The sequence below is a fragment of the Saccopteryx leptura genome, chromosome 1, assembly GCF_036850995.1.
Source record: "Saccopteryx leptura isolate mSacLep1 chromosome 1, mSacLep1_pri_phased_curated, whole genome shotgun sequence".
In the NCBI taxonomy this organism is placed as follows: domain Eukaryota; kingdom Metazoa; phylum Chordata; class Mammalia; order Chiroptera; family Emballonuridae; genus Saccopteryx; species Saccopteryx leptura.
The window spans coordinates 216,874,156-216,886,332 of record NC_089503.1 but is presented as its reverse complement, the minus strand read 5'-3'; the positions used below and the strand labels follow the sequence as shown (position 1 = coordinate 216,886,332).

At 46.2% G+C, this 12,177-nt stretch overlaps 1 protein-coding gene and 1 long non-coding RNA gene across 6 annotated transcripts in view; one reads left to right on the top strand and one right to left on the bottom strand.

The window, feature by feature from the left end:
• LOC136406294 (uncharacterized) overlaps window positions 1-8,672 on the bottom strand; it is a 48,764-nt gene extending 40,092 nt beyond the window's left edge. The window contains exon 1 of the long non-coding RNA XR_010751649.1: window positions 8,593-8,672. This is a non-coding gene — a long non-coding RNA (uncharacterized lncRNA). The remainder of the gene's footprint in view (window positions 1-8,592) is intronic.
• Window positions 8,647-12,177, top strand: part of NR3C2 (nuclear receptor subfamily 3 group C member 2) — a 313,921-nt gene continuing 310,390 nt past the window's right edge. Inside the window, exon 1 of one of the 5 annotated variants that reach the window (XM_066386221.1) lies at window positions 8,647-8,755. The gene's annotated coding sequence lies outside the window, so the exon portion shown is untranslated. Of the gene's footprint in view, window positions 8,756-8,843; window positions 9,006-10,150; window positions 10,365-10,702; window positions 11,018-11,837; window positions 12,025-12,177 lie in introns of those variants that run through there. The other 4 variants (XM_066386228.1, XM_066386215.1, XM_066386199.1 and 1 more) reach the window with 4 other exon arrangements.

Below are 12,177 nucleotides of genomic sequence, written 5' to 3'. Positions count from 1 at the left end.
AGGAAGGCCAGAAAATTCTAAATTGCATATGAACCCAGAATGGCAAAACGTGTGCTTTCTGCAGACCCTCCACACATCTCACAGAGAGGTTGACAAATCAACTTGGATAATGTCTCTTCTTTCTTTTAACCTATCCCACATACAGAATTTTTGCAGATTGGAGAGGAAACTGCTCTCTTCTTAGGAATCCTTCTTCCTTGGCCCTTTGTGGTCTGAACATCTCTCAAGCAAATTCTGAATGCCCCTGAAAGCAGAGATAATGACCTGTTTGGCAGCATTGACCAAGCAGGCATGGGTATCAGCCTATCAGAAGGGACAGAGGCTGTCAGCCCTGCCCTTCTTGTGCTGTGGTGTTCCAGGGGCATGCCATAGGAGAGTGTATTCTACTGCACATGCCCCGGTGCTAACATACATGTAGAGAGCCACATACTAGCTCTCTCTCTGTGTCAGGCGTAGGCTAAGATCTGATCTCTATTGGCTTTCTATGGAATAGTATTACTTGCATTTCAAACTCTGTTGATTTATTTCATATAACTAAAATTCTTGTTATATTTTAACAAAACACCAATCTTTTTGCCATAGTTTAAGAAAACACCCAGTTTTCTTACAAGTAGCAGAGCCTCCTCTTCCCTTTTTTCTTGCTTACTCCAGGTCAAGTTTAATTCAAGCAGCACAAGGAATGTAGTTTTATTTTACTTCTCTTGACTCTCCTTGGTTATTTTTCAGGTCCATCTCTGTAAATACAGGAACTTCATCTATTTTGATTGAATTTTATTTTTCAACTTTTTAAGGAAGTAAAACCCGATAATGTCAACATCACTTTTTAATCAAGGAATGAAACTCTTACAGAAGTAAAGAGGAGGCATGGGTTCCTGAGGGGGAACATTGGAATCTCCTCATACAGAAAATCATTGAAAATGAGGAAGGACCATTATGGCTTTGTCTGAAGCTCATCATGTTCAGTTGATCTAATGTTCCCTTTTGTTTGGATAGAGATGAAAAAAAGCATCAGTTAAAATCTAACGAAAGAATGATGTGCCCATCTTTTTTTTTGAGAGAGAGAGGAAGAAGGGGAGAAGTGGGAAGCATCAGTTCGTCGTAGTTGCTTTCTGTCTGTGCCATCTTCATAACACACTCAAGGCAGGAGAACAGCAATCTGAATTTGACCACAGTGAACTGCAGGCAAAGGTAATGGAAGAAGCGCGGCTTATCAATTCTCAACTCCCCCAAATAAACCAGTTAGTTAGTGCCTTAAAATAACTAGCCAGCCCCGTTATTCCAATGACTACATGACTGTGAAGACCCCTACCCTTTTTTTTTATCACTACCTGACACTTCCTTTCTTCTGTTCCCTACTTCCTGTTTCTCACCCTTCCCTCTCCTCTATTCCCAGTAGCAGCAACCTGAACACAATTGTTTCACTTACTGTACTTCAGGGCAGGGGTGGTCAGAGAGTAGTCCCCCAGTCAGCAACATGAGCATCAATCTGGAAACTTGTTAGACATTGGAATTCTGGGGCCCCACTGCAGACCTACTAATGGGACACTCTGGTGGTGGGGCCCAGTAATCTCTTTTAGTGTGCTTTCTAGGTGATTGTGGTGCATGCTAAAATTTGACATGCGCTCTTCTAGGAAAGAGAATTTTTAGAAGTCTGAAGTGCTTGAGGACCTCAGGTGACACTAATTTTCCAGGGACCTCAAAAACTCTTTGAATTGGAGGATCTTCAATCCTCAAAAGAATCAATCTTGCTTTTCTATGACAAACTTCTGAAGGTAAGTATCTCACATTTGGGGGGAACACTTCCTAGATCTATGTACTGGGTTAAGTTTATATCCTGTTGTGTCATCAATAATCTCATTTCACAAATGAGGAAACCTAAATTTAGAAAGATTAAGTAATTTGCCCTAAGGTCATATGGTTATTAGGTGATAGAGCCAGGATTCAAAGTCATGCCAACTGACTGCTGTACTGCTTGGTTTGCTGTTCCTATGAAAAGAGGAAGTGAAATAGCTCTAAGCTGAAAGTTTCTGCTTGGAATTTTAATTAAGGAGGTCGAGCCTTGGGGGTCCTTGCATATACCTTGAGCTTTCTGAATTACTCACAGAAGTTAATGTTTGCTTGTATTTCTCAATGAGTATAGTTGATGAGATTATAATGTTGATTTAACTACTGGGTCCATAGTTTGCTAATGTAACAGTAGTTGTGTTCTAGTCTCATAATCTTATGGTGCCATGGAAATAATTTATAGTGGATAAAAAGATATGTGTATATTATATTGTATTTTGTACCTTGGCAGTTTTTGTTGGATTATAACACACACACACACACACACACACACACACACACACACACACACACAGAGGTAATTTAAGTATAAAAGATATTTTCAAATTAAACTTCAGTTCATACAATACTCAAATTGGAAATAAGAGCAATAGAAATTATAAATGAATGGGGTGATAATAGTATATGTTGAAATGATATAATTATAAAAATAAACTTCTTGGATTTTTTTCTTCTATGAGATATATAATTATTGTAAGAATAATATGTGCCTTTAATATGAAATTAAAACAAGAAAGTATAAGTTACATTTATGAATGTATAAGGAAAATCCCAAGACTTGAGGTATTTACTGGCCCTATAAAAGAGCAAGCAACCTCCACTGTCAGTGTACAGCAGCAATCTGCTCAGCCTCCACTTAGAGAACGCGGTTCTACCACATTCATGGTCAAGGCCATTAAAACGCTTCTTTTTTTAAGCAATGAACTAGTTTAAGTGGAAACATGTCTAGTTGTTTTGATAAAATATTAAAGTCTAGCTATAATTAGCATTAAGCACTTCAAAATAGATTGTGGTTTAAATATTAATAACTGATGTGGATATACTTTCTATATAGGAAGTGTTTAATACATGTTTCATTTTTACACATGGTTCTTTAATGTCAAACTTTTATGCATGAAGAAAACCGTATAATGCTTTGTGAAAAATTATCAATACCCAAAGATTTGCACATGGCAGGGGTTTGTGCTGGGAAAGAGGTAAGGATCTCTAGCCTCAATTTTTCCTAAAATTTCATATGTCTGTTAAAAAAAAAAGTCCTACCAAGCAATTAAAAATGCTTCATATTGAAAGAGCTAATAGATTGGTGCCCCCAAAAGGATTAGAAGAAACAAATGCAATATAATAAAAATATCATCTGATATAAGAATGCGTTAATAATTCCTCACTGTGCCAGCTAGATGAAGTGGGAAATACTCAGCTGCCTTTTTTGGGACAAACTCAAAACTTGGATTAGGTCCTCGAAATGAGCAGATGACCTCTGGATAAGATGATTCAGTACCTTCTTTAATAATATACCATTACTCTACCTCCTCTGGAACGCAAATCGCTCGCTTTGGGGAGACTACAGGTGAAAGGGAAATTTGACACTTGAGAAGATTCAGTTTTAGTTTGCTTTGTAATGCATTACCCATAGCAAATCTACCTCTATCTTTAGGAATAAAGATGACATCTGTCATGAAGCTTCTTACATTTTTCTGTCTGCTATTTCCAGTGTCATATATCTGACATGTGATAACCTCCCTTTATAAACTGTAATGTTAAGAAAAAGATTTTATTCATTTCGGGTGCCCACATGGCTATTCTTGACCTACTTGCAAATATATGATAAGATAAACTGCACGTTCTCTTATTCTGACATTTCTATTTCTGACATTGAACAAACCTCTTAAGAATAAAATCATCTTTATTATGTGTACATAGGCATCAGCAAGTTAAAATTTAAAAATTCATTTGGCCTCATTGTATATAGATACCTACCTCATTGTCTGTCCTTGATGCATTAACATTTTATATATCATAAGAAAATACCTCTTTTTATTTTTGGCTTTCATAGCTCAACATTTAAATCCTGAAGCATTTTGTTTCTTTGCAATCATCTTCGTTAGAATAAAAAAAAATAGTGTTGATCAAAATGTTGTCTTAGTTGTTACTGACAGCTGTTAAAATGCTGCTAAAAATATAGTGCCAAATACTGAAAAGCTAACAGCTCCTGTGAAGTTCTAATGAGAAATTCTAAATGAGTTTTTCATCAAGTTCAACAGAGACTCTTATGTTTCCCACACCTGACTCACTGGATTGTTTCACTTTTCTGTGGTAATGTTATTGCTCCTAAGATCAGAGAAACAGACTCGATCCATAATCCTAATGAGCACATAAACAATGCAGTTATTTATGTATGTAAGATTCAGCACAGTTATTTAGAAGTGATAAATTTCCTGTACTAAACCAAGAAAAAGAGCAGAGAAAAAATAAAACAAATAGAAAATATCTTTATTTTTATTAAACGGCTGTAAGTTCTCCCCCCCTTTCAACCACTGTACATTATTTCTAAATTTAGAACACCAGTGTAGGCACAGTGAAATCTGATTTGCTTCTAATAATATGTTATACTAATTGTGATGCATGGGCTGTTTGGTACTCTGTCATCTCAAATATGGTCATAGAAATGTATTAGGGTTGTGCATTTTCTATTTAAAATAACTACAAATGAAGTTAAGGTGAACAGATGAAGAAATAGGTAAACAAATACAGAAATTAATGAAAAACCAAAGCTAATAAAAATATTCCAACTAGTTTAGAATATTGAGTTTGTTCTATTTTTGGATATTAACAAAACCCTTGATATGTTTTGTATTTATCTCTGGTCCACAATATCTTATTTGCTTGCAATGTTTATAAACTGTAACATGTGTGTTTTGCAATAAACAAAGAAGTTCTACCTTATACTATTCCCCGATCCATCCCCTCTCTCCAACACCCCCTCCTTTCTTTCTCTGACTCTCTATTTCTCAACTCTTTCCAACAGCTGGTAAGAGACAGGGGGGAAAAAAAAAAGCCTAGTTTCTGAGAAAGGAAAAAAAAATGCCAGCATGGCTAGGCTTATTAATGAAGTTAACTATGACCAAATGCTTACCCTTAAACTTTTAAAGATTATTGAATTAAATTATATGATACCTAATGGTATCTGGACAGTAAGTAAAGATATAAAAGATAGAAAGAAGAAGTACTTTATATATTTCAAAATATATTCAATTTTGGAAGGGGGGTTATGATTTCATGGCTTAAACAACTCAACGCCTATCTGCCCCCCTTCTCCCCCACCCCTGAGTCAGCTGTTTGAAGAAATGGGATTGGGATCAGGGAACCAAGGGGTGGCTCTGCTACAGCTGAAATAAAGAGGAAGGGAGGATTTTTCCAACATAAACTTAGAAGATATTAGGCTTTGTATCTGAAGTTATATAATAGAGGATGTGATGTCACATGTAAATTGCAAATGCTGAGTCCTGCACTTTATGGTGGCAAACCTCAGAGAGTTTGACTCTACTGGGCTGAAGGCAGTAGGTGCCCCTTGGTACAGGGACTGTGAACAAAGGGTGAACAATTGTGAAAAGGGAGATAGTTGATGCTACTTCAAGATTTAAGACTATTTGGCAGCTGTAAATAGTCTCCAACTATTTGGAGATGAAGTTAATGTTCTTTGTGCTTTTCCTTTCTTAATTTTTATTTCTCTTAAAAAAAAATCATTTCCCTCCTTTTGCAAGGAAAAGATATACTTATCTAAAAGGATGAAAAGAACAAACTTTGTTAAGAGACAGCCTTAAAAACAAGTAATGGCATTTCTAGGCATATACTTTTTCGAGTTGATTGGGCTTATTAACGAGCATTGGAATGACACATATTCCAAACAACCAGAAAACCCTGCATCCCCATCTTTGATGGAGCCTCTCGGAGGCACCCCTTGTGGGGTGATTCCAAGCAAAATCAGTTTTACCGCCTCATGTGAGGGAGTTGCTGATGTTATCCTGGGGCTGTTCTTCCTTCCTGAGTGGCACAGGACCACCACTTGTTTTACAGCCAGCAGAAGAAAATGAAGGGAAGGGGGGAACTTAACTGTACAAACGTTTGGGCAGATATCTAAATACTTGAATATCCAATAACAAATAAAGGTTTGCCTATTACTAATTGCAAAAATTCCCTAACATCTCTCCCAAAGGATAGGAAAAGCTGATATATATGGGGATATGAATCACCTCCTGAAGCCATTTTGGTGTGAAAAGGTTTCAAAAAGGATACTTAAAGATGCTCAATCTTAGTTTTATAATACCAAACTGTTTTAAAAGGCCGGAACGATAAAAGTTTGGGAATAAACAAATACTAGGGAAAAAAATCTTCCAAATTTCTAAAATGTTGTGGTTATAACACAATAGTCTGATCCCTGACAAGATGTCTGTAATGGAAATTACTGACTAAAATAGTGGTCGAGTAGGTACAGAATGTGTCTGGTAAGTCATTTTGTAAAGGGGGAAGGATGATTAATTGATCAGTTTCATAATCAGAATCTACATTATTTAGGTTACCATAAATAAGGGCTTTCTCTAACATTTCATAATGAAGAATTTCAAGCATACAAAAAAAGTTCAAGGAATTTTACAGCGAACCCTGTGTACCCACCACCTAGAATCTAGCATTAATAGTGTACTGTATGCACGCTTTATTACGTATCTGCTTATCCTTCTATCTACTTTATCAATCCATCAATGTCAGTCCCTCTTATGCTTCATGCGTTTCACTATTCAGTTTTTGCAGTACTACACTTCGAAATAGTGGTTCTTTTTAAACTTCATTTAATATATATTAATATGCTAATTTGAAAATATTTGACTCAATTATTTTCTTGGTTTCACCTAAAAAAAAAAAACAACCTTCGGGATTCTATATTTCCTACAAATAAGGAAACTAAGACAAAAGGTTGTTCAGTTAGAGGCCAAAATGCTACTTGAAGCCATCCAGGGAATAAGTAGTCCCAACACTGACTGGGCCCGGGTGATGGATGAAATGGGAAGGCCAATATACAGACAGTGGGAATGTGGGTGGAGAAAGGCAGTGATTGTTTTAACGAAGCAGCTCTCTCCGTGTGTAACAGGGTTTGGTGTGGAAGGGGAATAGCAACTTTCACAACTGGTTAGAAAACAGAAAGAACCCAGAATAAGGTGGGTGGGTGGGGGGTTGCCAATAGAGCCTGTAGAAAAAGGAGTGTTAAACAAGAAAGGAGGTGCATGTGGTCAGTTCTCAGGGTTCAACTGAATCATAAAGGACAACATGCAGGGGAGTTTGTAAGTGGTAGTGACATTCACAATGCATTCCCCCCAATCTTCCATCAAGAATAAGTGTAACGGTGTGGTGGAACAGTTTGGGGCTGAAGCGTAGCTCTCACACACGTGAGTGAGCGTAAAGCACGCGCACACACGAACACATCCTCTGATGGGGGGTAATCTGTGCAGCGGGGGACAGGGGGTAGGTGACCTGAGATTTCGGGCAGTCTTTGAAGCCAGGAGGCAGCTCCGCAGGGCAGTGGGAGCGAGAATACCCCGGGATCGCGGGACACACAGCTCCATCCTCCGCCCCCGCCGCGCGCGCCCGGGCGCGCCACCCGCCGCCCGCCAGGTTCTGTCTCCCCCCCCCCTCCACCCCCCCTTCACTTTCGCGTCTGCGTAGGTGTTTGCCTGGGCCGGCGCGAGGGCGCGCGGGGCGGGCGCGAGGGCGCGCGGGGCGGCGCGGGGGCGCGCGGCGCTCCGCGAGCTGAGGGGGAAGGGGGCCCGGCGCGCGGCCCCTTGCTCCGCTAGCTCCGCCGCCCTGTCGCGGTCCGCTATTCAGCGGCTGTCAGACCTAGGGGGCCAGTGGCGACCGCCGCTCCTCACCCGGCCACCCCCGCGCCCCCGCGCGCAGACACGCCACCCTTCCTCACCCCCCTCCACGATGGGGGTGGGGCAGAGGCTCGGCGAGCCCCAGAGAGGGAGGAGAGGAGCAGCCTCCCCGGGTGGGCAGCGAGGGAGCAGGAAAAGTAACTTTTCCCTCCCGCCCCCAGCGCGTGGTCCCGAGTCCGCGCTGTCCCCCGCAGGTGGGAACTGCACCTGAGGTCGGGACGCGAGGCCAGGGCCGGACTTTGGGGGGCCCTTAGTGAGGGGTGTGGGACTACGTGCACTGGAGTCCGTTTTCTCTCGGCCTCCTCACTGCCAGTAGCCGGGGTGGCAGGGCGGCCACTGGCGCCCCCAGCCCGTTTCCCACCGGCCGGTGGCTGGACGCTTTGCTACCTCCTCCGGCTGCTGAGGGTGTGACCCTGGGAGGGGGCCGCGGCGCCAGGGCTCCCCCTGCGGCCTCCCCCACTTACCACACACACGCGCGCACACACACACACTCACACACACACACTCACACACACACTCTCTCTCTCTCTCTCTCTCTCTCACCGACGCCCGAGCTGTCACCGGCCGCCCCAGGCCCGCGGAGGGGGCGCGGAGAGCCGCGCTGCGGGACAGCCGACGCGGGATCACCCCGCGGGATTTCCCGGCTCCCGGGCCGCCGCTGTCACAGCCCCGAAGACCAGCAGCCCCAGAGAGGGGTCCGCTTGAGGCCGGCCGCCGTGGCCGGGGGCGGGCGGGCGCCCGCGTCCCTCTCTGCGCGACTTGGCGCCGGCGCCTCGCCTGCTCCTGCAGGGCAGCAACACTACTGCTCTATTGCTCTACCCACCGTCAGAAGGGCGACCGCTGGGATAACTGTCCTCTCCATCCTTCCCGCCGATCTGCTCATATTGGACTTGCTGGTGGCGGCGGCGGCGGCGGCCGGAGTCTCGCTGCCCCCCCTCCCCGCCCCTTCGCCCCGGCCCCGGCCTCCCCACCATGTCCTAGAAAAGGTGAGCGCAGCGAGTCACTGCACTGACATCAGCGGGAGGGGACCCGGGGGCTCCGGGGCGGCCCTGGTGAAGGCCGGGTGCGCGCAGAGGTGGGCTGCGGGCGGGAGGCTCGGTGCCCGCCCGGCCGCCTCCGGCCAGGGGTGCTGGGCAGCGGGTAGGCGAGCGATCGCGGCGGCTGTCCCTGCACCGTTCTAACCTAGATTTTGCAAGAAGCTGAGATCCAGGGCCAGGCAGGCTCTCAGTAAAGGAGGTAAAAACTTAGTAAAACAGACACGTCCATTCCTTTAATAATGAATAATTTGGCAGCGCAGGCTGAGCTGACGCCTCCTCGCGTGCCCGGGCTCTAGGTCCGGGACACCCCTCGTTCCTGCCTGCCGCCCGCCCTCCGCCCGGGTGCGATCGATGCCCGACTGCTCGCCGGGCCAGGAGAGCGCGCGTGACGGCGGGCCCCGCGGGGAAGTTGGGACTCTTGGCCGGGACTCTTGGCTGCGAGGTCGATGGGGGCCGCTCCGCGCAGGGGAAAGCTAAACACCTGAGTCGGGGGTCGGGACGGGCCCTCCGGCGCTGCCGCTGTGGTCCTCGCTGCCAGGGAGTTCCCTACCTGGAAAGGCTGGAAGTTTGTCTTCTTGCTCTCGGGGTCGGAAATCCCGAAGCTTAATTAACTGTAAGGCGAGGAGGGGCCTTTGGGCACAGGGTGAACGCCTCCACCCTGACTTACGCGGGCGCGGGGCAAGGGTGAGGAGGGAGGCTGCGCAGCAGCTGGCGCCGAGCTGCGGGTCGCCGAGGGCCAGGGGACCAGATTTAGGTGTGTACGTCACTGGTGCTGACTCCGGGCCAGCTGGGAGCCTACAGGCGAGGCTCAAACGCGGACCCTCAAAGTCCTTAGGAAATCAAAGTTAAGAAGTCCAGCGTTTGGGTGGGCGGGAGGAGAGTCGAGGTGGGGGCGACTAGAGGGAAACAGAAATGTCTTCTCGCAGATGCCGGATCCTTAGAAAACAGTTCGGTTCCTAAACCCCTTCTATATGTTTCTCCCAATTTATGCACCCCTCCCACCCATTATAAAGAAGTGAATATCCTCGATGGGTAGGCTTTCTTTCTAATTGAACCAGTGGAAAAATCCTACACCAATATACTAAATACAGCAACAAAATTATGAGAGAGAGCAATAACTCTTGACCCTGGCACTTTATTTTTTGGTGGGGGTGGGGAACTGGGTGAGAGGCTGTGTGTGTTTAAAGGGTTTAGCTACCCCGAAAAGCACCCGCTTTTCCTGCACGGTTAAAATAAGGAAATTCAAATCGAGTGGGAACGTGATCCTTTTGCACGTTGGCAGCGGACGCTGCGGCTGCTCTACTTGAGAGGTAACTCGGGAGACCCAGGAAAGGGGCGTGGAGAGAACCTTAGGGGTCGGGTGAAGCCCACGCGGGAATCCTTCCGTGCACGCGGAAGCTGTGGGTGGAGCCCGGGCCAGGGTTGCCCTTCACCTGGCGCTGCAGGTGGAGAGTGTGAGGGGACAACACCTTGACTGGCTCTCGGAAAAACCGACTTAAACCGCGTCACCACACTTCGCACGTCTTTCCAGATATCCTGGGATCATTAGGAGAGTCAGGTGGGTGCAAACAAGCTGAGCAAGGAGGGGGCCGAGGATCAGCGTGCAGAGGGTGCCTACTGCCTAGTGTCGTAGCCACTGCCCGGCACCCCAAACGCGCACCGCTCCTGCGGCTTTAAGGGAGCTGCGAGTCCAGGCTGTGTCGCAGCAACTTTGTATCAGTCATGTCGCCCTCCTAGTGACTGACAGCGATGATTGCCCAATGAGAAGCCACCCTGACCCATGCAGCGTGGAGCCTTGCTTTCCTCCGGGCCAATAGGAAGCAACCTGAACTTTATCTGGACATGTGACCCGCTTTTAAAAGCCGGCCCACTCCCCCTCCGGGCTTTGGCCCGCCCTCTCTCCCTCTCTCCCTCCCTATTTCGTCCGCCCTGTCCCTGCCCCTACACCTGGCCCAGCCCGGTCTTCTCCGCCCCTCCGCACCCGGGTGTCATTGGACGGGGGAGACGCAAGCCAACTTCAGGCTGCTTGGAAGAAGCCCGTGCAGTCACCTGGGTGCAAGAGCGTTGCTGCCTCGGGCTCTCCCGCTGCAGGGGGAGCGGCACTCGCTGGCCTGGATGTGGTTGGATTTAGGGGGGCTCCGCAGCAGGAGTGTCGTAGCGTTGGCGAGCGCTGCAACAGGTAGACGCCGAGACGGACCCCGGCCGAGGCAGGTGTGTAGGGGTGCGCCGCGGGGCGCCGCTTGCCGACCTGGACGTGCGGCCGCGGAACGGGAGCGTGCACTTTGCTGGGCGAAGTGGCTGCGTAATTCGGAGGCACAGTCAGTATAGTGCTGTGTGCTTGTTGTTTTGTTTTGGTTTTCCACTTTTTCCCCCCTTTGGCCGCCAGAGGACTATTTTGGGAAAGTTTGGCCACTTTGGATAAATGCCCTCTAACGAGCGGCTTTCAGCCGCTTTTTGCAGTGGGAGGTCTACCACCACCCTTTTCTTTCCCCAAGATGAATTTCGGGTCGTTTGCCTAGTACAATTTTTAAAGGACGTTTGAATAATATTTTTTCCCTCTGTCAGTTGCAGAGGCACCCAAATCTCAGCTGGGGATGTAGCTTATTAAGGGCAGTTGAAGGAGAGAGAGATCCTGATAGATCCTGCAATGAAGGGGGCTCTGGAAATTCGTGCATTGCCCGTTCCCCCGTTCCTTGGTATTCAGGAAACTCTTGAGGGAGACTCAGCTTTCTGTGGCATCAGTTGAAATTCTAAAGGCAGTAACGAAGGGATGAAGCTTCTTTTGGTGGCATCCGTAACCGTCTACTGAATTTAGGTGCAGGGTTTTTCTACAGAATTTTTTAAAGACAGATTTCAGTCATAAAGGTTTATGGCACCATAGGTTTTAACTATTATTACATAGAAGTTAGGAAAACTTTCATTTGATAGCAGACAAGTTTTGGAAACTGCTGAATTTCAAACGCACTAAATTGCCTTATACCTTTTGTATTGCCATTTCTCTAGGTGCTGTTATTGATGATATTTACATAGTAATGATAACAGCGTTCTCCAGCGAAGTTCTTCTGGGAAGTTTTAATTTTATGTTTGACTTCGTGGCAGCTGTCATGGAAATGTCTGAGGACAAATTTTTTAAAATAAAGAAGAGCTTTTTCCTTTAAGGGATAAGAAATAGTTTTGTTTGGGGATTTTGGAAAGATCAGGTGGCTCAGTTGAATTAGGTGAGTGAATAGAAATCAGGTGTGCTCAGTTCTAACTGGTTCTCCTGCACGCTTAGGTGACCTTGGGCAGGTTTCTATCATTCGCCTCATCTATAAACGTCGGGAACATAATGGTTCTGTAGTGGGGATGACAGAAAAATAGTTACATACAAC